The 25,303-nt window shown below is 43.0% G+C and overlaps 2 long non-coding RNA genes across 6 annotated transcripts in view; one reads left to right on the top strand and one right to left on the bottom strand.

Annotated features, from left to right (window-relative positions):
* LOC109489844 overlaps positions 1–25,303 on the bottom strand; it is a 109,749-nt gene that overhangs the window by 27,893 nt on the left and 56,553 nt on the right. The gene's annotated exons all lie outside the window — the stretch shown is intronic.
* LOC105238250 lies at positions 2,230–24,060 on the top strand. 4 transcript variants are annotated; one of them, XR_004620806.1, is made up of 5 exons: positions 2,230–2,340; positions 5,642–5,839; positions 8,915–9,202; positions 22,450–22,547; positions 22,833–24,060. It is a non-coding gene; the product is annotated as an uncharacterized LOC105238250 (long non-coding RNA). The 4 variants fall into 4 exon arrangements; XR_004620807.1 differs by having other exon boundaries at positions 2,263–2,340; positions 5,645–5,839; XR_002142983.2 differs by lacking the exons at positions 22,450–22,547; positions 22,833–24,060 and adding an exon at positions 13,373–13,734.

Consider the following 25,303-nt stretch of genomic DNA (forward strand, 5'->3'; position numbering starts at 1 on the left):
GAATCACGCCCCTGAGCCGAAGGCAGACGCTTAACCGCTGTGCCACCCAGGCGCCCCGCAAGTTATATTTCATGAATGCAGGAAACTTTGTCCTGAATGAGGAATGAATAAAGAAACCAGGGTGACATGGGTGTGAATCCCTAGAAAATATCTTCAAATTACAAAGAGGTCTTGGAGCCTTGATCTGTCCCAGCTCCTAGAGGCAATAGAGAGGTTCACACAGGAAAACCAAACTTACTCTAGGTCTAAGAAAGACATGGACGCAGCAGAAAGACATCCACACAGGGAATTCCTAGTTTGACACCTAACCTGACGGTCTCATCTCTCATGCCCTGGGGCTCCACCGACACATTCTCAGGGTAACCTCATTGCCCATTCTTTGGAGAAGAGTCCTTCTGATCTCCTAATTCACTCTCTCTAGCTTGGTATTAGTGATAATCAGGGACAATCCCTGTAAGAAAATTGTCATTTCTACTCAGACTTTTCCCCAAAAATGTGCTAACTTGACTGTGGCTCCCCCTCCCCCAGCTTGAAAAGGGAAGAAATTCTAGAGGAAATATGAGCTGCACCCCCCTCTCCCCAGTTCTGTCTAAATGTTAATCTGGAATCTGGTGAAGAGAATGAAACAAAGGACAAGATGAGATGCACAGAGGGTAGCAACGCCTCCTTGTTCTCAAATCGTGATGAAAAAAATAAAGCTGTCTGACAAAAGAGACTTTTGCAGACTTGAAAGGACCTCATTGAGTTCACGCAACACTGCTATTTAACAGCTTCATAAGATGCCGCTGCTCTTGTCCGTGTCAACCACGGAGGTTGCAGGAACCCGTTTTCCTGGTCCTGAGATCCTCGTCCTCCTCATCTGCCTTCTGCTCACTTTGCTGTTTTTAGGGCCACAGTGGCTTAAATTCCTCATATTTGCTACATGTAGATTGTCAGATGGAGTCAGAGTTGTCTGTGGAATATATTTCATAAAATATAAAAAACTATATCTCAAAATCAAATATGTATGTAATTGCTGTCTCCCCGGGCCACGTTCAAGAGTGGGTGGACGACATTCCCAGCCATCTCCAAGCCCCTCAAGCCTCCTCCTTTTTCCCCAAGATGGCTAACATTTTTTAATGGGTGGTGGTGTAGTAAGTTGAATTGTGTCCCCCCCAAAGTTATGTCCAAGTCCCAACCCTTGGTACTTGTTAATGTGTGACTTTATCTGGAAAAAGGGTCTCTGCAGATGTAATTAATGAAGTCATAAACCTCAAGATTAGATCATTGTGGAATTAGAATGGGCCCTAAATTCAATGATGTGTCCCTCTAAGAGATGGAAATGGAGAAGACAGAAGACAATGTGAATACGGAGGCAGATGCTGAAATTATCAGTCTACAAACAAAGGAATGGAAAGGATGCTGGCCGCCACCCTGGAAATCAATTCTCCTTCAGAACTTCCAGAGGAATCAGTCTTCCAGACACCTTGGTTTTGTATGTGTGGCCTCCTGAAGTCCAAGAGAATAAAGTTCTGTTGTTTAAGCCACCCAGCTTATAATAAATTCTTATGGCAGCCCTAAGAAACTAATACACTCATAATTTCATTGCTAAAGTTTACTTTCTATACCCAGTCCTGCTGCTACAGTTTCATCATAACAGGAGTTGGCATTTTTTTTAACATAAAGGGCAAAATGCTAAATATTCTAGGCTTTACATGCCACACAGTCTCTGTCATAACTGCTCAACTCTGCTCTGACAGTGCAAAAGTAGCCACAGACAATATGTAAATAAATGGACATGATGGGGTTCCAATAAAACTTTATTCAAAAGAGCAGGTGGTGGGCCAGGTTTGGCCTATGGGTCATAGTTTGCTCAGCCCTGCATGAAGATGTTCACCTGTGATCCTGGTGCCCCATCTCTTGGCGTCTTCCTAGAGTCTTCTTTATGCTATTTCTCCCTGAAGCACTAGGAGGTCTTCATGCAAAAAGGCTTGACATAGGTTTTTGGGTTTTTCAAATTCTCTGATACAGATTTTCTTTTAGTTCTCACTCTCAACGACTGGTTCTTCTAAAATAATCACATGGCCAATTTATCTCCTGTTTCTCGGATTTACAATATTTCAGTCATGAAATATTATCTTCCTTTTCTCCTTACATCCTACAGCCCCATTTCCATAGTGCGTTTGACAAACTAATGATGAAGGCGTTGTGACTGTCATTTGACAGTGTTGAGTCGTCAGTGGCTGGGGACTGTGCTTCAAAGTGTGTGGGTGGCTTCAAACACTTGGGGGCAAGCAGCCCGACAGCTCTGAGCTGCTGAGTGGAGGAAATAACAAGAAAAGAAAGAAGAGGCTGTTTATTGTAAGTAACTTTTATTTTAAGATCAAGCCCAAGAGGAGGGGATTTGGGAAGGGAGGAGAGGGAGACAGAGAGACTTCCAAAACAATAAATGATTATTTGGAGGCAGGGAATATAGCTGAGGGGGAAGGAGGCAAAACAAACAAAAAGGGATTTTATGCTAGAAAATCAAAATCGGTCTGTATAGAGCAGTGGAGCTTTAAAATAGAGTGTCAAGGTGAGAGAGGAAGGTTTACTTGGATTCAGAAAGACATATTAGGGGTTGGAAAGGAAAAGGAAGCCAGAAACCTTCCTCAAAAATCTGAGACCGATGGTCAGGCTCTGATCTAGACAGTTCGTCCTCCCCTCCTTTGCCCAGATTGGCCCCTAGTTTCCTGTGGCTCCTATAACAAAGTACCACAAACTCGCTGATTTAAAACAACAGAAATTTATTCTCTCCCAGTTCTGGAGGCCTGAATTCTGAAACAAATATCACTGGCGTCACCAGGGCTGTGCTCCCTCTGGAGGCTCTAGGGGAGAAGCTGTTCCTTTCCTCTTTGAGCTCTGGTCCCAGCGGTCTTCCCTGACTTGTCACATCACTACAAGCTCTTCCTCCGTGGTCACGTGTCCTTCCCCTTTGCTCTCTGGCTGCCCCTCTTCTGTCTGTGTCAAATCTCCCTCTGCCTCCCCTTCATGAGGGGACAGGTGATGGCTTTTATGGCCCACCCAGATACTCCAGAATAATTCCCCATCTCAAAACCCTTCATTTAATCACATTTGCAAAGATCCTTTTTTGGCCGTAGAAGGTAACGTTCACAGGTTCCAGGGACTAGGATGTGGATATCTTTAGGGAGGCATTTTCAGCCCACTACAACCCCCAAACTTTATACCCGAAAACAGTGTAGCTCACAGGCTCAGTTTCCTCCAAGGGCAGTTTAGCAAGAATCTTGAGCAGAGCAAGGGAGGGGGAGCAGAAGTTTGCCTTCGTTTGTCAAGTAGTACTTTCAACACCAATACAACATTTCAGCCCCTCTTCATAGACTGGCTCCCCACATATCCATGTGGTTGCCTTCTCTGTAATCTGGCTCTGCAGTAGGGAGTGATTATGGAAAGGACCTAAAAAATGTAAAGGGTGGGTCATATTTTAAATAGGCAGAAACCCAGGAAAATTTTCTAAAATGAACATTTTTCTAAGGAAAAAAAATATTTAGACTCTAGGGATGGGGCTCATTGTACTGATACACACCCACCCACTTCCTCTTACATTCAACATGCTTATAAAATCATACAAAACCAGGAAGCATTTTAAACTGCTTTCCACCTGAATATCCTGCCATATGCATCTCAAACTCATTACGTGTAAGACAGGACACAATACCTCCCACCACCAGCATGTTCTTCTTCCTTATTCATTGTTACAGCCTGAAAAAAGCTGTGTTAATTTGAGGTTGATGAGCTTCAGAATTGGAAACCCCATGAACTGTATGCAAACATTTTTGTATATGCGCACTGGTGGCTTTTGCAGGGGAAAGATCAATAGCCTTCATCAGATTCTCCACAGAATCTTAGGCTTCAAAAGGGAAAAAAGGTCTGCCCTGGCAAGACACTCAGTCGCAGCTACAGAAACATTGTTGCATAGCATTGTGCATTTGCAATGGAGAATGCCCACTGGTTTGTTTTTGCATGGGTTTGTCAAATTTGCATGCATTGTTGTCATAAATTTGCAAGATAGCAGGCTGGGAGTCACAGTAAAACAAATTTTGGCAGGATTCCCTTCGCCCTAGGTAGGGCTACAAGTCCAAGATCAAGATAGTCTCTCTGGAGAAATGGATTTTGCTTTTAAGAACAAGGAAGCAAGGGACCATAATGAATACTTTTTCTGTGTCTAAGGATTATTTTGACATGCCAACACATACCAAATAGATTTTCACATTCTTGGAATGCTTGCCTCCACTTCCTCCAGCTTTACCTAATTCATCCTCAGGTCTCGGCTTAAATATTTCGTTCCCCTATCAACACTCCTGGGAAAAGATCATAGACTCAAATTTTGAAATATGGGTCTTGTAGCTTACTGAATATCTATATGAAGGGAAGGAAACTGACCAAGAGCTAGAAACTGGAGACTGTCTCTTTGGTCTTAATTCTTGAAGCAACCCAAGACTTCCCTCCAACTCCAAACTTTTCTGGAATCACTTTGGTATCCACAGGAAAGGTAGGGCTGGTGCTCAGCAACAAACAGACTTCAATAGGCCATTATATCAGAAAAGAGAGTCAAATGAACATTTTGAAAACAAGGAGAGTCACAATACTCCTTTCGAAAACTAAAAAGACCGAAAAGACTATGTCACTGAAAATAGTCATGATGAAGTTTCAAGGGCATAAAACACGAAGAATTATTTTCATTAAATTTTTAATATTTAGAAAATTTTAAGATTTACTGATTCTAGAGGGGCCAGTTTTCCCTTCACACTGTGTTCTTGTATCAGCCCATATATTTTGTTTATGGCATTATCACAATTACATCTATATAATTTTATGTTTAATGACTTTCTTTTGCACTTGTCCGTAGCTCTGCAGGAGTAGAAGCTGCCCGTCTTGTTACTGCTTAACAGTGCCATTTTTTTGGTAGATACCAAAAAACATTTGATACACAAATAGCTGTATTAATGAATTAATACAGAATTGTGATTGTTTCTCTTCCCCAGAGAGAACTTTCCTTTGACCATAGCAGTTACTTGTCACAGTGGGTAGGATTCTTGAAGTGGGGTGGTTCCGCATGCCTCTCCTTACAGCCGGGTTTCCCAACCTCAGCACAGTTGCAGTTCTGGGCAGGATGGTTCTTTATTGTGTGTGTTGGTGGTTGTGGGGGGGGTGGGGGAGGGCTGTCCCGTGTTTAGCAGCAACCCTGGCCTCTACCTGCTAGATGCCAGGAGCACCATCCGCCCTAAGTTGTGACAACCAAAAGTATCTCCAGACTTTGCCAAATTGAAAAACAATGCTCAAAGAAAGAAGAGAATCGCAGGAGGTATTTCAGAATCTAGGACAAGAGTCCGCAGGCAGGATGAAGAAGAGGAAAACGAGGCTGTGGTTGAATGCCCCAAAAGCTACGCATATGAGGCTCTCCCTGCAGAGGCAGGCTTGGTTTTTGTTGGGTTTTTTTTTTTTTCATTTACTATAATAAATCTGTACTCAAAAAAATCCTTGGTTTTTATACTTTGATTTTTTTTATTATTTCTTAATTGCCTGCTGAAAATATCTCTTGAACAATTCCAACTTTATTTCTGTTGAACTAAGAAGAGGAGCTTAAATTTTTTTTGTGATTCAGCAGGACAGTTACCTGAGGCTAAGACGGATGGGAACCTAGAAAAGATTACAGAATTGGGGCAGCTGGGATGCAGCTCTCGACACACCTGGGCCGCTCTGCTCAGCGTGTTCGGTGACAGCTTCTGACAGCCTCCTTCAGACAAGAAGCAAACAACACGGAAAGGTGACTGGAGAGCCCAGGAGTCAAGTTCTTTAGAGGGTATGTGCTAGAAATGCGCTTAGTAATCTGAGTTTCCTGTTTTTTCAGTTCTGGATCTTTCTAAATAAAGCCTGAGAGAAAGGGGGAGTTTAGAAGGGATAATGGTTTCTGATGAAATGGGAAGAAATACTTTTGCTTTAAAAATGAATGCAGCAGTTTTCTGGATCCTGGGGCCCTGCAGAATTCATTTCGGTAGGAAACCTGCTCATTGTAAGGAATGTACAAAGAATGAAGTTGCAAACTGAGCGCAAACTAAAACTGAAATGTACAAAGACCGGGTACTTTTTATTTTCTGTAGCCGACCTAATCCTCATGAGCCCCATTCCACTGGGTAGCAGCCAGTTTGGGGGGTGGGGGTGGGGAGAACTTTTCTAATGGATGGTGCACTTGCTTTAAAGCATTCTGTGTTGACAAAACATTCTGTGGATTGAAAGTTAAACTTCCTGTGGGAGCTGGATTTCTCCTTTCCCTTCCTCTCCTCAACGTGGCCTCTGGGTGTAGAGAGAGACTGCATCTCGTTGCCACTAGGGAGACGGGGCCAGGGCTGGCCTGGAGCCTGTCCTCCTGCTGTCTCTACTGCAGACTACCTGGTCCTGTCCTCAGGTGTGTCCAGGCTGGTGCCCACGGAGGGGGGCTGGGTCTGGTCTCCCCTTCAGAGTATCCTGCAGGTGGTGGCTGCTAAAGCCTGCAGCTGAGGAACTCATCTCGGTCAGTTCTCCGAGTTTGGTTAGGGTCACCTGTGGGACTCGTCCCCCTCCCCCCACCCCACTTGCTGGTTGTTGTGCATCCATGGGAAGTCCAACCACTAATCCCAGATGTTCCTCGTTCCACCTTGAGTTTCCAGCAACAGGGCTTCTTGGCCTCACCCCACATAGTGATAGCTTGTGGCCAGTTTCTCAGCCTGACAGTCATTTATTTTCAGCAGCCCCTAAGGGTATCTGAGAACTTCTAGATTCCTCACATTCCGTATAGACCCTAAGGAGTCACAAGCTCTACCTCAGATGTCTCTTTGCATCTCTCCCTCTCTTTTTTGATCTCGACTCTGTGTGTGCCACTGCTAAGTAATAACAAGGCAGCTTCTGTGGAGCTTCTGGACGAGAGCAAAAGAAAGTCGCTAAACATAAACTGCACAAATGTATTACTTAATTGTAATTGTGATAATGCCATAAACAAGGAAAGAACAAAAACCCTTTGCTGTCTGCACTCCTCTTACTGATTTGATGACCTCCCTTGGAGAGGACATCAACCTTGGAGAAGATGGGAATGACACAAGGGTCTCCCAGCCTCACTACCTGTTCTATGACCTGTGTCTCCCTTCTTCTTCCCATAATCCCTCAGGGCAGGAGGTAGACCGTCCACCTTCACCTCCCAATACCCCTTACCTTTGTAGCGGGGACTAGTCTTACTCTGAGTTCTCTCTCTCTGGAATAATACTTCCATTTTACCCCATCAGACTCTGTTCTTGATATGTTAATGATGGCTCAAGAAGTTTAGAAAGTCATCTCATCTCTTGAAGAAGACTGTCTTTTAAGACAATTATTTAGTCTCCCAGCTGCTCTGAAAGTCAAAAGCTCGGTATGGATTTCACCTCCTCTTTGCATTCCTACCGCTACCATCCTAATCCCCCCCCCCAAACCAGCAGTCAGCTCTGACAGAACAGAGAATTGGCCACACATAAGAATTATGAAAGATAAAAGTGTAAGTCACTAATAAGAAAAAGCACAAGATAAACCCTTGTTATTTCCATTTCACACATTGATGGGGCCTTTTAGGTGTGGGAGACAAGGCCCAGGGCCAGTCCTGTGGAGTGGGGAGGCTGAGATAAGGCTGAGCATGATAAAGTCAAAGTGCTTCTCACTGAGCTGAGGAGATTTTGTTAATGCAAAATGACTTCTGGTCTTGTCTGGATAGATATAAAAAGTAGAACTCGTGTAAGAGAGGAAATGGAAATAGGAAACCTAGAGAGTTAGGGTAACCCTCAAAAACTTGGCAGGAAAGCAGGCCTAAGGGAGAGGGATGGCTACCAGTAGGACACTCCACTACCTTGGAGAATGGAAGTGCAGCTATGGTCCTATTCGGGGAAGAAATAAATCAGAAAGAAGTGGAGATTTGGTAATAAAATGACCAGAAGCAACCAAGAAGAATTTGGGAACGGGAATTTGGGGTGAAAGCTGACAGGCTACAACTAGGACAGGTGTCTTCCCTAGCTCCATCCCAAATCTGAGCACTTCCAGGTCTATGTGAAGGGGATCAAGTTTTCTAATGGTAAATGTTAATGTGGTAGATTAAAAACGGCCACCAATTCTTGGTTACTTCCCACATAGAGAATTGGTATTTATTTCTCACCATCTTGCATTTGGTTTGGCCCTGTCACTGCTTGAACCAAGAGAATGTGGTGATAGTTATGCCTTGCTGATCCTGAACCTAAGTCTTTAAAAGGCTGGTAGTTTATGCTTTTCAAAACTCTGTGTTACTATATACTTACTAGAGAAGGAAAATCCTCCTAGGAACCTTACCCCAGTTGGAAGCACCTTGTCTGACAAAAGTTAGATTAACACAAGAAAAGCAAACAGAAGTTTATTAACGTATGTACCCCCGCCACACAAACATAAACACACACACACACACACATAATCGTTCAGCAATGAGTCACTCGAAGAGGTGATTAGAACTTTGGTTTATATAGTATCTTAGCAGAGGAACAGTAAACTTTTAGAGAAATGACAAGACAAAGGAAAGAGACTTTGTTTCTAGGGCAGCAAACTGGGGAAGGTAAATTATTTGGGAAAAATGTTAGCTAAGGGCTGGCTATAGTAAGATTTGCTATATAGATTCCTCTGGTGTAGTCTATGGGCTGATAAGCGTCTTGACTTTTCTCCGGTGATTAACTTCTGTCCTTCCCGGTATAGAGGGGAGGGGGGACACCTTTACAAATTTATGTCCTGTTTTTAGAGAGATAGGGGGAAAGAAGAGAGTTCTCCTTGTATCTACTCTTCTCAGTTGCCTTTAGCTCAAAATAATCCTTATGCTGAAGTAACATATTTTGGGGTGGCACATTCGTCTCCTCTTCACTAGGTCTAGAAAGATCACAGAGAGAAACCACATGAAAAGATCAGATGGAAACTGACAAACCCTGGGATGAGATGGAGAAAGAGAGAGACCCAGCCAAGCTCAGCCTTCCCGCCATCCCTTCCAAGATGCCAGACATGTGAGTGAGCCATTGGATACTGCAGCCCTGGCCATGACCTGATTGAACCGACATGAGAAACCTCCAGAAAGACCAACAGAAGAACCTCTTAAGCTGATCCCAGTCAACTCACAGAAGCATGAGATAGTGGTTGCTATAAGCCACTATGTTTTGGGGTGAGTTGTTTATGCAGCAATTGATAAGTGGAACAGTGGGGTAGGGCCAAGGTGGCAGCAGGGAAAGAGTGTGCTGTATTGTGCATCGGCTCTTACATCCCTCCATCCAGAGTGACAGGTGAAATTTCCATTCCTATTTCATTAGCTAAAGCAAGTCATACAGCCATGCTTAACTTCAGGGAAGTTATGCCCAGAAAAGAAAGGACATGAGTGATATCCACCACCCCACCTCTAGCAGCAAGGGAGGCTGGGGAAGCCAAGCAGGTTTGTAATGATTTGTTGTACCTGATCATGATTCATTACCTAGGGCTGGGCACACTGCAACCCTGAACACAATCAGGATACTGTCGTCTGGGGTGAAGGCAGGAATACATAGAGCATTTGCTCCAAGAGGGCAGTGGGTAAGTAACGGAGAGATTGCACCGGCTGCCACTGGCTCTCGCACCCTGCCCTGACCCGGGCCCCACTCACTGAACTTGAGCTCTTGCCATCCTCACACTTTCAACCCATATATTTGGAATTTGAGTTTGGAGCAAGCCTGGATGGGGAATAGAAAGGGAAAGAGAGAAGGGAAAGAGGAAGAAAAGGAGCGATGGAGAAAAAAGGCAGCAGTCATATACTTGGGCGTGAAATGAAAGAGACCTTGAGTGCTCCTGACTCTAACTTCAGCATTTTTCCCACCACTTAGGGGGAGAAAATAATTAACGTTTGCACAAAAATGTCAAACAGAAAGACAAAGGGAAAGGGAACATTTCAAAGAAGTGTGAAGTGTGTGGCAGTCTGGGTGGTCTGGCTGAAAAAGGAAAAACAAAGTTCTCTGGTGGTGCTTTGGGGAACTCTTGGAGGAATGGAATGGAACATTCTGATCTAAGTAAGGCTTATGCCTTGAGTGCTGCTCTCTCTATCTACAGCTCTAATGTAGATAATCTTTGTTTTTTTCTCCCCTTTCTTCTAAGTTTCCAACTCAGTTCACAGGTTCTGCCTTGTTGGTCAAAATTAAATCCAAATTAGCAACTCTTTTTTTCATTTCTATATTAAGTGAAAGATAAAATCCTAGGAAAATGTTTAACCATCTTCAAAAGACTTCTCATATATTGTCCTTAACAGAACTTTAATTACTATCCTATTTTACTTGTTAGCGAATCAGGGCTGAGAGAGGTTAATTTATCCAAATTCACCTAACACATCTGAAACTAGATCTATTCACCTTCATAACCCCCTAAGTTAACCAGCAAAATACTCAGACTATCAAGAATTTATTTGGTGCATTGTTCTTAATTGAACCTGGGATCTAGAAATTGTCTAGATAGCTTGGCCAGCATTTGTTGTCTCATTCAGGAATACAACTTCTAGTTCCTCCTTCTGATGGAACTGTCTTTAGTATCCTCCCACATCTATATCATTTTTGCTTTCTCTCTACTTTTATTCTCATCCAAATGTTCCCCACTGTCCTCCCACCTAGCAGTTATGGGTTTCCACATATGTGGAAGCCCATTTGCGGCCAAGTCTGTTTATGCTGATTCTCTTTTTTTTTTTTAAAAGATTTTATTTATTTGACAGAGACAGCCAGCTAGAGAGGGAACACAAGCAGGGGGAGTGGGAGAGGAAGAAGCAGGCTTCCAGCAGAGGAGTCTGATGCGGGACTTGATCCCAGAACATCGAGATCACGCCCTGAGCCAAAGGCAGACACTTAACGATTGAGCCACCCAGGCGCCCCAACTGAGCCACCCAGGCGCCCCTATGCTGATTCTACTCACTCGATCTTATGATGCTGATTAGGTACATTTCCTGCCTTATACTGAAGCCTCACTCATGGCTGTCCCTCACCCCTTCCCCACTTTCTTTTTCTCCCTAGCATTTATCACTCTCTGACACCACACATTTTAGTTACTAGAATGCAAGTTCCAAGACAGAATTTTTATCAATTTTGTTCACTAGTGTGTGTATATTTTTTGAGAAGTATCTGTTCAAAGAATGGAATAAATATCTAATTCCAAAGCCTATTCCCTTTTCACCATGATATTCTCAGACCCTTTGTGTTAATCATATCTTCTTTTTGCCTCTAGGCTACTTTGTAATGCCAAGGAATTTTTTTTTTTAATAAATAAATGCCTACATTCTGTATTATCAAGGAAAAGAAGAAACAAGTCCAACCTATCCTGGGCCTGGAAACCTTGCTAACAGCAGTTTTGGCTTTATCAAAGAACGTTCATTCTGTGCCTTCTTGTATGTGATGCCCTGCTAGGTATTCTGCAGAAAATACGAAACCAGAATGTTTATCTCCAGCTCCATCTCCCCCTCCAGTTGGCTGGTTACTGGGAGAGCAAGCACAGTGCTGATGAACAAATGGAATACACATAGCAAGTACAACTCAGACCTGAAGACAGGTGTTGGGAACCAATGTTTACAGATCAGTCAGAGAGCAAATCCATGGAAGTTTCATTATTAGACAAGATGGGGTTTCCGGAAATCATCCAAAGAGAACTTTTCCTTCCAAAATCTGTTTGGATTTGGAGGGATATTGCCGAGAAGCAGTTTATCTCCTACATAGTAAGCTTTCTTTACAAGTTCCTGGATGCAAATATTGACTGAAGAAGCCACAATAACCATAATGCTGGAAGAACTTGTGGCATCCCCTGTCCTTGGGAAGAACCCACTTTTCATGGTGCCATGCAGATCTTGGGCCTAATGCCAACTCTTTTTTAAAACTAATTTACTAATGATGCGTGATGTTGCTATAAGCTGCTGCTAATGGGGCAACTGTCATCATTTAGCATTCTTTAAGCATCCCACAGCGAACTGGAGATTTTTAACTGCATCCACCCTGTTTATTACTTTTCTGTTTTATGCATATACTCCAGTGTGTATAAACAAGACAATATTATAAAAGCATTAAAAATATAATCGCATTAAAGTAACACAGAGCCAGCTTGATTGCCCTCAACAAATCCAGCCACCATAGTTTTAGAGGCTTTGGCCACACACCAGTGCTACAAGGCCAGGTATATGAAAAGTAAATTATGCCAATTAGCATTTTACATGCATAATTCCAAAATTAATTGTACTAGATTTTTAAAAAGATTTTATTTATTTATTTGACAGAGAGAAAGAGCACACAAGCAGGGGGAGTGGCAGGCAAAGGGGGAGGGAGAAGCAGACTCCCTGCAGAGCAGAGAGAGCCCTAATGTGGGACTCAATCCCAGGACCCCAGGATCATGACCTGAGCTGAAAGCAGTCATTTAGCCAACTGAGCCACCCAGGCGCCCAATTGTACTAGATTTTAAGCTCCTTTAGAGCAACTATATGTTCTTCATTTCTCACACAGCACCTGTTTTAATGCTCCATAAATATATCCTCTGTCTCCAATAGACTAGGATTCATTAGGACTGAATGTCACGTTGAACAATGTATCCAGTATCTACTATGCATTTGGCACAAAATAACATTCAATAAAGGGAGTGCCTGGCTGGCTCAATTGGTGGAGTGTGAGACTCGGTCTCGGGGTCGTGTGCTTGAGTTCCACGTTGGGTGTAGAGATTACTTAAAAGTAAAATATTGAAAAAACCCTCATACCTAAGGCTTGCAAAATGCAAGTTAAAGGTCCCACCCTATTAAAGAGAGAAAGAGAAAAGAAAAGAAAGAAATTTTAAAGATTTTACTTATTTATTTGACAAAGAGAGCAAGAGAACACAAACAGGGGGAATAGTAGAAGGGGAGGGAGAAGCAGACTCCCCACTGAGCCGGGGGGGGTGCAATGTGGGGCTGGGATCATGACCTGAGCCGAAAGCAGATGCTTAACCATTTGAGCCAACCAGGTGCCCCAAAAAGAAATGTTAAAAAATGAACATTTACTTGAATGAATACTGACCTATGGAAATTAAATTTGATTCAACATTTGGGTAATTGTGATTTATCAGTAAAACAAACCATAAACAAAAGATTCTGGATTTAATATTTTGTAAAGAGATATTAGGATGGGGAAGTAGTGAGGGGAGGAAGGTGGTCAAAAGATACTAACTTCTAGTTCAAGGATAAATACTAGGGATGTAATGTACAGCATGATGACCCCAGCTAACACTGATGTATGATATGTAGGAAAGTTGTTAAGGTACCAAATCCTAAGAGTTCTCATCACAAGAAGAAACTTTTTTCTTTTTCTTTTTATTGTAGCTATATGAGAAGATGGACATTAGCTGAATATATTGCGGCAATCATTTCACAATCTATGTAAATCGAACCACCATGCTGTATGCCTTAAACTTATATAGTGGGGTATGTCCATTATTTCTCAATAAAGCTGGGATAGAGGTACTGACAGGTCTAAAGATAGAATGCACAATCAGCTCTTGGGGACGGGGTGGTTTAGGGCATCATTAACACATTCTGGGCTGTAGTTCCCTATTCTACCTTGAGAAGTCTTAGAAGGGAATGAGGGTTGGGTTAGAGGGTTATCTCTACAATCCCTTTCATTTTTTTTTTAAAGATTTTATTTATTTATTTGAAATCTCGAGAGAGAGATAGCCAGAGAGAAAGGGAACACAAGCAGGGGGAGTGGGAGAGGAAGAAGCAGGCTCCCAGCGGAGGAGCGTGATGCGGGGCTCGATCCCATAACGCCAGGATCACGCCCTGAGCTGAAGGCAGACGTTTAACGACTGAGCCACCCAGGCGCCCTGAAAACTGTCCCTTTCAGCTCCAAGTTCTGGAACTAGGATTTGTATAATCCAAAAGGATATAGGTAGGGGTGCCTGGGTGGCTCAGTTGGTTAAGCACCTGCCTTTGGCTCAGGTCATAATCTCAGGGTCCTGAGATGGAGACCCACGTCAGGCTCCCTGCTCAGCGGGGAGTCTGCTTCTCCCTCTGCTTCTGCCCCTCCCTCCTGCTCCTGCTCTGTCTCTCTCTCAAATAAATAAATAAAAATCTTTTTAAAAAAGGATNGCAGACGTTTAACGACTGAGCCACCCAGGCGCCCTGAAAACTGTCCCTTTCAGCTCCAAGTTCTGGAACTAGGATTTGTATAATCCAAAAGGATATAGGTAGGGGTGCCTGGGTGGCTCAGTTGGTTAAGCACCTGCCTTTGGCTCAGGTCATAATCTCAGGGTCCTGAGATGGAGACCCACGTCAGGCTCCCTTGCTCAGCGGGGAGTCTGCTTCTCCCTCTGCTTCTGCCCCTCCCTCCTGCTCCTGCTCTGTCTCTCTCTCAAATAAATAAATAAAAATCTTTTTTAAAAAAAGGATATAGGTATATTCACAGACGCTGGCCCATTAACTGGCAGGGCCAAATGACTTTTTATAAGTGAAAAAACCATAAACAAGGCCAACTCCAAGATAGCCTCCCACAGTCCCACCTCCTGAGCTCTACACCCTTCCGTAGTTCCCGCCTGCATCATACTAGAGTTGGTCTGTTTGACCATTAGCATACAGCAGAACTAGTGGTATGCCACTTCCTAGATTAGGTTATAAAAATAAAAGGTGAGGAATTGAAACCTTCTGCCAAGAGCCATGTGAACACATCTGCAAGTGGATTCTCCTCAAAGCTTCATTCAAGCTTTCAGAAGACGGCCGTCCCTGCTGACAGATTGACCAGAACCCCTTGGCCGAGCTCCCCCTGATTCCTGATCCTCAGACTAGGTGAGGTAATGTCCTGTTGTTGTTTTAAGTTGCTAAATTTGGGGGTAATTTGTTATGCGGCCATAGATCACTAAGACATTTTTGCATCCCCAAAATGGGGGATTTTTAAATCTCCCTCTCCTGGGACATATGAGCAACATCTATTTCACCATTCCTGGAAATTATGCACTTTGTTTGGCAACATATATTTCATAAGAAAAGACACGTTAGTACCAGCATTTTCTTAGCTACGTGGTTTTAAAATCAGCTTCACTCAAGCCAGAACTTTAAAAAGGAAGAAAAACGACCTTATTGCATGTAGTAGGGGTCTCACTGTGATTTCCATCTCTAGTATTTCAAGATTACAGGTTGCCTTTGCCAAAATTTCCCTTCTTTCACGGCTGTCCAGTAGGTACATTACTCTCCATCATGCTTTCCTACTTGGTCTTCCTGTGAATCCACTGATCGCTTTGAAAGAAACGCAGTCATAGGGCTTGGTTCTCTTTCAATACTTCTTTAATTCATGTGTTTACTCTTTAGTTCATGACAAAATGACCTTCGAAGATCTTTGAAGACTATTTTTAGGTCTAAGAATTTTAAAAATTTAAGTGGGGTGCCAGGGTAGCTCAGTTAGTTAAGCATCCGAATCTTGATTTCAGCTCAGCTCATGATTTCAGCGTCTGAGATGGAGCCCCACATTGGGCTCTGTGCTGGGCATGGAGCCTGCTTAAGATCCTCTCTCCCCTCTTCCCCTGCCCCTCCCCACCTTGCCCCCTGCTCTCTCTCTCTCTCTCTCTCAGTAAGTAAGTAAATAAGTTAAATCGTGGAATTCAACTGCTTTGGGCATTCAATGTTTTACCTCCTTTGCAGGTAATGTATATGAAGGTTTCAGAACAGTTCCTAGCATATGTGTTCAATAAAATTATTATTATATAGAAGTACGGATTGACTCTCTATTATATAGACAAGGAAGTGCTTCATACCTAGAGACCAAAGTGGGGAAGAGCTATCGGCTAACACAGCCTGCATTCTACAGTGAATGTCAGGTTCAGAAGAGCTCTCATAATTCTAATCAAGAATGCCCCCCATAGCATGGTTTCTAGGACTTCTCCATCATCTGTCATATACAGCAGTTAACAACATCAGTCTCTCATGGTCATGAGATGCTTTCATGGTCTCTCAAACACTTCCTGATAGGTCATTGTATAATGATCTAGCACAAAATGACTCAAAAACTTCTGTGGACAGGAATGATGATTAACATATCACTGTGCCTTTGGGCAAACTCACTTCTTAGATTTAAGCTAGCAAATTACTGCCTCACACCTCTAGGAAGCCATGTGTACATTTTACCTGATCTACAAAGGTATAGGCCGTTATAATATCCTCAAAGTGAGTTTGCACAATTACTTCCGGCTCAGAACTAAGGGCAATTAAAGCTTTGGAAAATGATGCTTCCTTCCTTCCTTCCTTCCTTTGACGAATTTTCTTTGAAGAACCAAAATTTATTTTCTTTTTCCCCCCTCTATATTGAGGTATAAGTGACAAATAAAATTGTACATATTTAAGGTACATAACTTGATGTTTGACATCATATACATTGTAAAATAATTGTCACAGTCAAGCGAATTAACATGAAAAAATGATGCTTCCAAATTAAAAAAATATGAGTTGCAAATGATTCCCTCATGATTTTACAAAGGAAGCGAAGTGAAACTGTAAAAAAATTAAATGACAGAATATTAGAGCAAGAGAAAACAGCTCCTGGGTGTTGTCTAGACAGGCATTCAGGGAGCAGTGATAGTGTTACTTATTCTTATTTTTTGTCACCTATTGAGAAAAAGAATATCGATTTTCATGTCATAAATAAGTCACTGAAGATTACGTTCCCCCCTTCGTTCCCCAGAGAAAAAGGAAATTGAAAGTTCAGCATAAAATACACATTATACTTGGGCAGGCCTATAAGAGCAAAAGCTTTCTTATAACCTCATTACAATGAAATGACTAACACCTCTTGCATATTAATCAGTTATGATCTTGAAGTTATATGGTCACTTACACCCCAAACACATGTAATTAATTTGACGCAATACCAGTTACCTTTTCTGCCCATCAACCACCCATAAACTTATCAGCCTAACACAGAGACCACTTGTTAAGCTCACAATTCTCTGGGTTAGCAATTTGCATTGGGCTCAGCTGAGCCATTCTTCTGGTCCTGGCTGGGCTAACTCATGAATGAACGGTCAGCGGCTGGTTGGCTAAGAGGCTCTCGTTCTGAGGGAGGGCTTGTTTAGGATGACCTTGGCTGGGACAGGTCATCTCTGCTCCACACAGGCCCTGTGCACTTGAGGCAATTTCCTGGCCTCTCTGGTCCTCTCTGCTGGCTTACTCTCATCAACACACAAATACATTGTCATTTCTCTAACTCACGCCCAGAAAGTCCACTCTCATCTCCAGCTAACACCCTATCTCTCTGCTCATTCTTACAGCAAAACTCTTGAAAATGTGTCTGTACTCACTGTCTCCAATTCTGTTCTTCCCATTTTTTTTTTAAGATTTTATTTATTTATTCGACAGAGAGAGACAGCCAGCGAGAGAGGGCACACAAGCAGGGGGAGTGGGAGAGGAAGAAGCAGGCTCATAGCGGAGGAGCCTGATGTGGGGCTCGATCCCATAATGCCGGGATCACACCCTGAGCCGAAGGCAGATGCTTAACTGCTGTGCCACCCAGGTCCCCCTGTTCTTCCCATTTTTGGTTAAAACCTACTCCAAAAGGTTTCAGCCCACACCATTCTGCCCAAACGGCTCTTGTCAAAGTCACCAATAAGCTTTACATTGCTCGATCCCAGCGATCCACTCCCACCTCCTCACTTTACGTGACCTGTCAGCATTTGACACATGTCTTCACCCCATCTCCTCAAAACACTTCCTTCACTGGGCTTCTGGGCAGCACACACCCACCTGGTTGTCCTCCTCCCTCACTAGCTTCTCCTTCCAGGTCTCCTTGGCTGGCTCCTTCTCATCTTCCTGACCTCTGAATGTCAGAGTTCCTCCAAGCTCAGTCCTTGGATTTTTCTCTTCTCTTTCCTGATTTTACTCACTTCCCTGGTGATCTCATCCAGTACCCTGGTTTTAAGTACCATCAACATGATGATAACTCCAAATTCATATTCCCATCCTCTACCCCAAGTCCAGACACAAATATCCAGCTGTCTATAAGGTATCTCCACTTGAATGTTACATTTCCCTATTTCTGCTGCAACAAATTATCACAAACTGAGTGGCTTAAAACATGAATTTAATGGGGTGCCTGGGTGGCTCAGTCAGTTGGGTGTCTGCATTTGACTCAGGTCATGATCTCAGGGTCCTGGGATCAAGCCCCACATCAGGCTCCCTGCTCGGCAGGGAGTCTGCTTTGTCCTCTGCCCCTCCCCCCAGTCATGCACACACACTCTCCTCGAATAAAATCTTAAAAAAACAACAACAACATGAATTTATTATCTTTCTGTTTTGGAGGTCAGAAGTCCAAAATGGGTCTCACTGGGTAAAGTCAATGTGTCAACAGGGCTGCATTCCTCCTAAAGGCTCTACAGGAGAATCCATTGTCTTAGACTTTTCAGTTTTTAGAGACTGCTGGTATTTCTTTGCTTGTGGCCCCCTTCCATGTTCAAAGCCAGCAATGGCCAGTCAAGTCTTTCTCACATTGCATCACTCTGACACTGACTTCTTAGTCTCCCTCTCCTACATTTAAAGACTTACAATTATATTACATTCACCTAGATAGTGCAGGAACCCTCCTTATTGTAAGGTCAGCTAATTAGCAACCTTAATTCTATCCACTTTGTCAAGTAACCAAACATATTCACAGGTTTCAGGGATTAGAAACTGGATGGCCCCTTTTGGGGGGTCATTACCCTGCCTTCCACAGATGTCTTACAGTCACATCAAACCTGGCATATCCAGACTGGCCTCCTGATCTTACCAAACCTCTCCTCTCTAGGTCTTCCTCAACTTCAGTGCATGCCAACCTCACCTTTCCAGTTGATTAAAGTAGAACGTTCAGAGTCACTTTTCCTTCTCTTCTCTTTCTAGCTCATATCCAATCTATGAGCAAATCCTGTGGACTCCACCTTCAGAATAGACTTAGCATCTGATGATTCTCACCACCTCCCGTGCAGCTACATGGGCTCATGCCCCTCCATTACTCTCCTGGCTTATTGTTAATGGTCTCTAGATCCCCCAGAGTATCCTAATAGCCTCCCAGCCCATCTCTGTGCTTTCTGCCCTCACCTACCGACGCCCGTCTCCTGCCTGCCCCCACGTAGTCTATTCTCAATATAACAGCCAGATGATATTTTTACAACAGAAGTCAGATCATGTAGCTTCTCTGTTCACAACCCTCCCGAGGGCTCTCAGCTCCGTAAAAGTTAAAGTCAGCAAGGCCCACGGGATCTGGCCATTTCTCCTACTTCTCCAACTTCTGTTCCTCCCTAACATGCTTGGTTCACTCCACCCACCGGGGCCTCCCTGCTTGGTCTCTAACATTCCAGGCACCTCCTCACGGCTTTTGTACTTAGCACTTCACTGTTTGTGACACGCTCTTCTTCCAGAGGTTCACCATATGGGTCTCTCCTCATCTCCCTCAATCTTTGCTCAAAGTCACATTCTCAGTGAGGCTTTCCTTATTCATCATCCTTTAATTTTTCCCCTTTTCTTTTATTGAAGTTAAGTTGACACACAATGTTACATTAGTTTCAGGAGTATAAGGTAGTGATGTGACACATCTACTTGTTATGCTACGCTCACTACAAGTGTGGCTACCATCTGTCACCATACTCCACTATCCTAATACCACTACCATATTCCCTCTGCATACCTTTATCACTGTGACTTATTCATCCCAGAACTGGAAGCCTATACTTCCCACTCCCTTTCCCCCACTTTGTTTATTCCCCCCAACCCCTTCCCCTTTGGCAACCATCAATTTGTCCTCTATGTTTATGAGTCTGTTTCTGCTTTTTGTTTATTCATTTGTTTTTTCAGATTCCACATATAAGTGAAATCCCTATGATATTTGTCTTTCTCTGTCTGACTTATTTTACTTAGCATAATACCCTCTAGGCCTACCCATATTGTTGCAAGGGGCAAGAGGGCATCCTTTTTTATGGCCAAATAATATCCCATTGTGTGTACACACCACATCTTCTTTACCCATTCATCTACCAATGGACACTTGGGTTGCTTCCATATCTTCGCTCTTGTAAATAACACTGCTATAAACATACAGGTGCATACATCTTCTCAAATTAGTATTTTCATTCTCTTTGGGTAAATTACTGGATCATATGTTATTTCTATTTCTATTTGACGAACCTCCGTACTGTTTTCCACGATGGTTGCACCAATACACATTCTCAACAACAGGGCACAAGTTTCTTTTTCTCCACACCCTCCCCCATACTTGTTATTATTTCACGTTGTTTGGAGTCTAGCCATTCTGACAGGTGTAAGGTGATATCTCACTGTGGTTTCAATTTGCATTTCCCTGACAAGTGATGTTCAGCCTTCTCTCACATCAGCCTTTAAATTGCACACACACGCACAGAAACACATATGTAGAAACCTTTCCTTTTTTAATGCTTTACTTTTTCCAGTAGCGTTTATCACATTCTAACTTACCATATAATTTACATTTTTATTCTTTATTTTTGTCTCTTACCATTAGATAGTAAACTCCATGAAGGCAGGGATGCCTTGAGGTATTCCTCATTCTTAAGCCAGTATCAGGTACATGGTAGACGCTCAGTAAGTATTAGACAAATAAATGATTCTGTATCATTTATGTAATTTAACAAGCCCTCAGCAAGTAAGGATCTTGCAGTAGCTGCTACCGGACTCTCTAGGTGTGTATGTTGAGGACAGAATGCTCATTATTTTTATTTTTCTATTGGATGCACACGTGTTAACACGGACAAAGGAACCTGAACTTTAGTCTCTCACCCGTTCAGAACTAACTACAAAGGGCGGGCAGATGAGCTAAATCCTCACGACTGCTGTAGTTCCACATTCCTTTGTCATTTGTTGGATTTAGGTGATGACCTTCACGTCTAGAATCAGCACCAGTCTTTCCCAGTTTGAATATTGGCACAAACCACAGACCATATTAATCCTATTTCAAAATGTCAAAATTCCAGTATGCAGAGCATTTGAAGCTGTGCAAATATCCTTCTAGAATACATTAAAAAATCAAAGTGTTATCATTGATTTTATTCCTTCATCCCCTTGCAGCATATACCAAACTGAATCCCAGAGATGCCAGCAAACTTATTTCCATTTACATACAGTGAGGCCAACGGGGAAAAAAAAGGGTTATTATCTGGAAACAGAAACTCAATGGAGAGCCAAACCTCAAACTTACACATCTATGAAAATTAAAGTCTCCCCTGACAAAGTAGGTCAAATATTACTGATGTGTGGCTATTGGATAGTCAGTCTTACTCACTCCCTAGTAAATATGAAGCGCCAAAATATGAAGTCAGGATAAAGGGGATCACAGCTGCTGCTTGTCTCTGATTAAATATCACCTCTGCTATTTAATTCAATTACTTCAGACAAAATTCTATGACATTTGACTCTGAATAAAACACTTTAACACCAAGTTTGAAAACAGCAGTGTGTGGTTGTACATAACATTCATCGCACTGGGATATCTAGCTAAGGGGGCAAAGGAGGCTGGAAGATTTTTGGTTTTGTTTATTTTTAATGCCAAAGCTTGATTGTGAATATTAGGGATAAAGCCTGGAAGAGTCAGAGCATCGAATACACGTCATAAACCACAAAGCTGGAAAGAATAGGCAATGATATAGAAGACGATGGAGGGTGGCGTGAGTCATGTGATACTAACGCCTACATAATTCATAAGACCCTTCCAGAAATTTAGATTAGACCTGGAGAATAGGGGAGAAACAGAGAAGAAGATGGAAGAGAAAACCTTTGAATGTAGCAATTTATGTAAAGAAAATGAATTTTTCAAAAAAGACTGAGTTATAATGACTCGGCAAGTACATTTTCTGCGATCTACTCAACAGAAACTGGAACTTGAAATCCAAACTTCATTTTTAAGCAGGTTTTTTTTTTAAGACTTTATTTATTTATTTGAGAGAGAGATCCCATGAAGGGGGNTGCGATCTACTCAACAGAAACTGGAACTTGAAATCCAAACTTCATTTTTAAGCAGGTTTTTTTTTTAAGACTTTATTTATTTGAGAGAGAGATCCCATGAAGGGGACGGAGCTGAGGGAGAGGAAGAAGCAGACTCCCCACTGAGCAGGGAGCCCTACATGTGGGGCTCAATCCCAGGCCCCAGGGATCATGACCTAAACTGAAGGCAGAAGCTTAACTGACTGAGCCACCCAGGAGTCCCCCCTTAAGCAGTTTTTTAAAAGCTGAATATGTGTACACCTGAGTAATGAGGACTGGGACTATAAAATTCATACCCAGCGTACTAGTATTTATTGAGCTTCCAAAGTACTGTGGGCACTAGACTAAAAGCCTTATACACATTGTCACATTTAGTCAATCCTGGGGGAAAAGTGGTCCTGAGAGTCTGGCTGGGTATTTTCTATTTGCTGTTTCAGATCCTTACTGATCTTGCTCTGTGCCAAAAGAGGCTCATGATATGAACCACAACCACCAGCCACCGTTTCCTCCTGCGTCTTATGGGGATCGGCTCATGGTAGGACTGGTGGAGAGGGAGATCCTCCCCTCCACCCCTGGCTCTCTTTATGTCTTATTGCCTTAGATTATCTTCATCCCTCTATTGAAGGTGATGGCTCCTATCAGGCAGCCCTCTCCGTTGCTACTGTTATGGACTGAATGTTTGTGTCCCCCTCCCCTAAATTCATTTGTTAAAGCCCTAACCCAAAAGTGATGATATTTGGAAGCAGGGCCTTTGGGAGGTGATTAGGTTTAGAGGAGATCATGAAGGCAACCCCCCATAACGAGATTAGCTTTCTTATAGGAAGAGGAAGAGGGACCAGAGCCTGCTCTTTCTCTGCCATGTGAGGACATGTGGGAAGGCTGTTTTCTGCAAGCCAGGGAACCAACTCTCACCAGGAACCGAATCTGCCAGTGCCTCGAACTGGGGCTTCCCAGCCTCCAGAACTGCCAGAAACAAATGTCTGTTGTCCAAGCTGCCCAGGCTCTTGTATTTCGTTAAAGCAGCCCAGCACCCTAAGACAGCTACCCTCTCAGAGTGCCAGGACTGTTGCCTTCCACTGCCCCTTCAGGCACAGGGGACATGGGGCTCCCCAAGACCACCAGTCTCAAAGCCCTGCACTAGTCCTTTCTGATTTCTGTAAAGCCTGCCCATGAGTTAGTAAATAGGCACCTGCTGCCGTGGTCAGAGAGTGCCCTCTCTTTACTGCGAGGACACTCACTAGTATACATGTAGTTCCTAAGCAGAGACGGGGTGACCATTTCTTAACAGGAATTTCCTCCTCTGTTGGGGTACGTGGCTCTTCATGCCTCTTCCAGCTCTGAGAGTCTTTCTGCTTACAGTTACGCTAATGAGGACATGCGTTGTGTTTTTATTCAATTATACATGACACAGCAACATCTATCCTCCCAGAAGCTGTTGTTTCGTGACCGCCCCCTTCCCTGGCCCTGAGCTTGATTTAAAAAGAAAAAGGAATGGAGAAAAAGCAACTGACAGTCCAGTGTCAGTGCTGGAGGGCAGCCATCAACTGGGAGTCCCTGGAGAGTCCGTGGCTTCTCTGCCTGGGACGACTGGTTCTCTAGCAATGGGATTCAGAACCCGGGAATGCTGCTCACCAGATGGAGAAGGACCTGTCCACAAGCTCAGCTACTTGCAGGGCTCAAAGCTTTGGTGGGTGGTACATCGTGATGCTTCAGAAAGCAGCAACATTTATTTGTCAGTGCTTCCTGCGTGTTCAGCTCCCCTGGAGAGACCAAATCTGCAAATGCTATGGTAAAATACAGTGAGAAAAAATAATGAAGGAAACGGTCCAGTGCATCTCAAACCATTTCACCTCACCATCCCATCTCCTTTTGTCTTAAAACCAGGAATAACCGTCAAATTGTTGTTCACGTTGTTGTAATTACTGCTAACAATCCCTCACACTTGTCTGAACTTTATATTCATGGAGATTCTCATTTTATTCTCACAAGGATCTCATGCGTGCACGTGCGACTGCAAAAATAAATGAGGGCAGGTGTTTTCTTTTATTTTTATTGTTGGTGTTTGTTTTTTAAGTTCTAATAATATCTTATCTCTTAGCCCATTCCAACCCTTCAGTGTTTTTTATGATGTATTATGACTTTTCCTGATCTCCATAATAGTAATCTTATTAGTAATACTATGTGTTCTATATTATTTGTTAGATATTCATTTGCTGTCTATCTTCTGTAAACAATGAGGTGTTATGGGGAATACAAGACCATTCCGGTCCAGGAGAACTTTCTGCAATGATGAAAATATTCTAAACGTGTTGTCGAAAACCGACCTCTGTGCTATGGAGCCGAAATATAATGGGAAGACAGAATGTGGGATAAAGAAGAACAAGAGCTTGATTGCTTGGCCAGCAAAGGAGGCTGGAGTGGGCTAAGGCCTTAGCCTGCCTGAAGGACGGGGCTGGAAGGTTTTATGAGGAAATACAGGATCTAGTCAGTTTTGACAGGAATTGTGTGTGTGCTGCCATCTTTGTTGATCTGTCTTTAGGGTGGTACTGGGTTCCTGAAACAAAAGGCTAAGAAGGGAGGAGGGGAGGTTTGCAGAAGAGAGAAAAAAGGTTACTTTAAAATCAAGCGTGGCTGAAGCATTAGTGCACCCGTTTTGATGTTTGTTCAACTTTATGCTTTTAAGCATTTTCAAAGGTGCTGTGTCCATTATGATAGCAACTAACTGCATGTGGCCATTGAGCATTTGAAATCTGGCTAATACAACTGAGAAACTGAATGTTTAATTTTACCTAATGTTAACGTATTTTAATTTAATTTTAATTTTTTTAGGATTACTTATCTATTTATTTATTAGAGAGAGCAAGAGCAGGGGGCACAGGCAGAGGGAGAAGCAGGCTCCCCGCTGAGCAGGGAGCCTAATGCAGAGCTTGATCCCAGGACCCCGGGATCATGACCTGAGCTGAAGGCAGACATTTAACTGACTGCACCACCCAGGCACCTCTAGTGGTAACTTTTAAAAATCAAAATGTTTGACTTTAATAGCTGTTATCTTTGGCAGTGCAGCTCTAGAACCAGAGTAGCTACTCCAATTTTGAGGAAATTTAGAATCCAAAGGGATGTTGCTGTAGAAGTGGGTGGCCGGCAGGAGGCACAACTTGAGAACAATTACAAACTATTGTATAAAATTCAAAATTATACCAAATATATCTAAACACTGAGATCATCTAATGAAGTGACCTGTGTGGGATGAGGTTAGTGGAAGGAAAGCATTTAGAGAAAATGGAATTTCAG

The sequence above is a fragment of the Ailuropoda melanoleuca genome, chromosome 15 (genome assembly GCF_002007445.2).
Source record: "Ailuropoda melanoleuca isolate Jingjing chromosome 15, ASM200744v2, whole genome shotgun sequence".
In the NCBI taxonomy this organism is placed as follows: domain Eukaryota; kingdom Metazoa; phylum Chordata; class Mammalia; order Carnivora; family Ursidae; genus Ailuropoda; species Ailuropoda melanoleuca.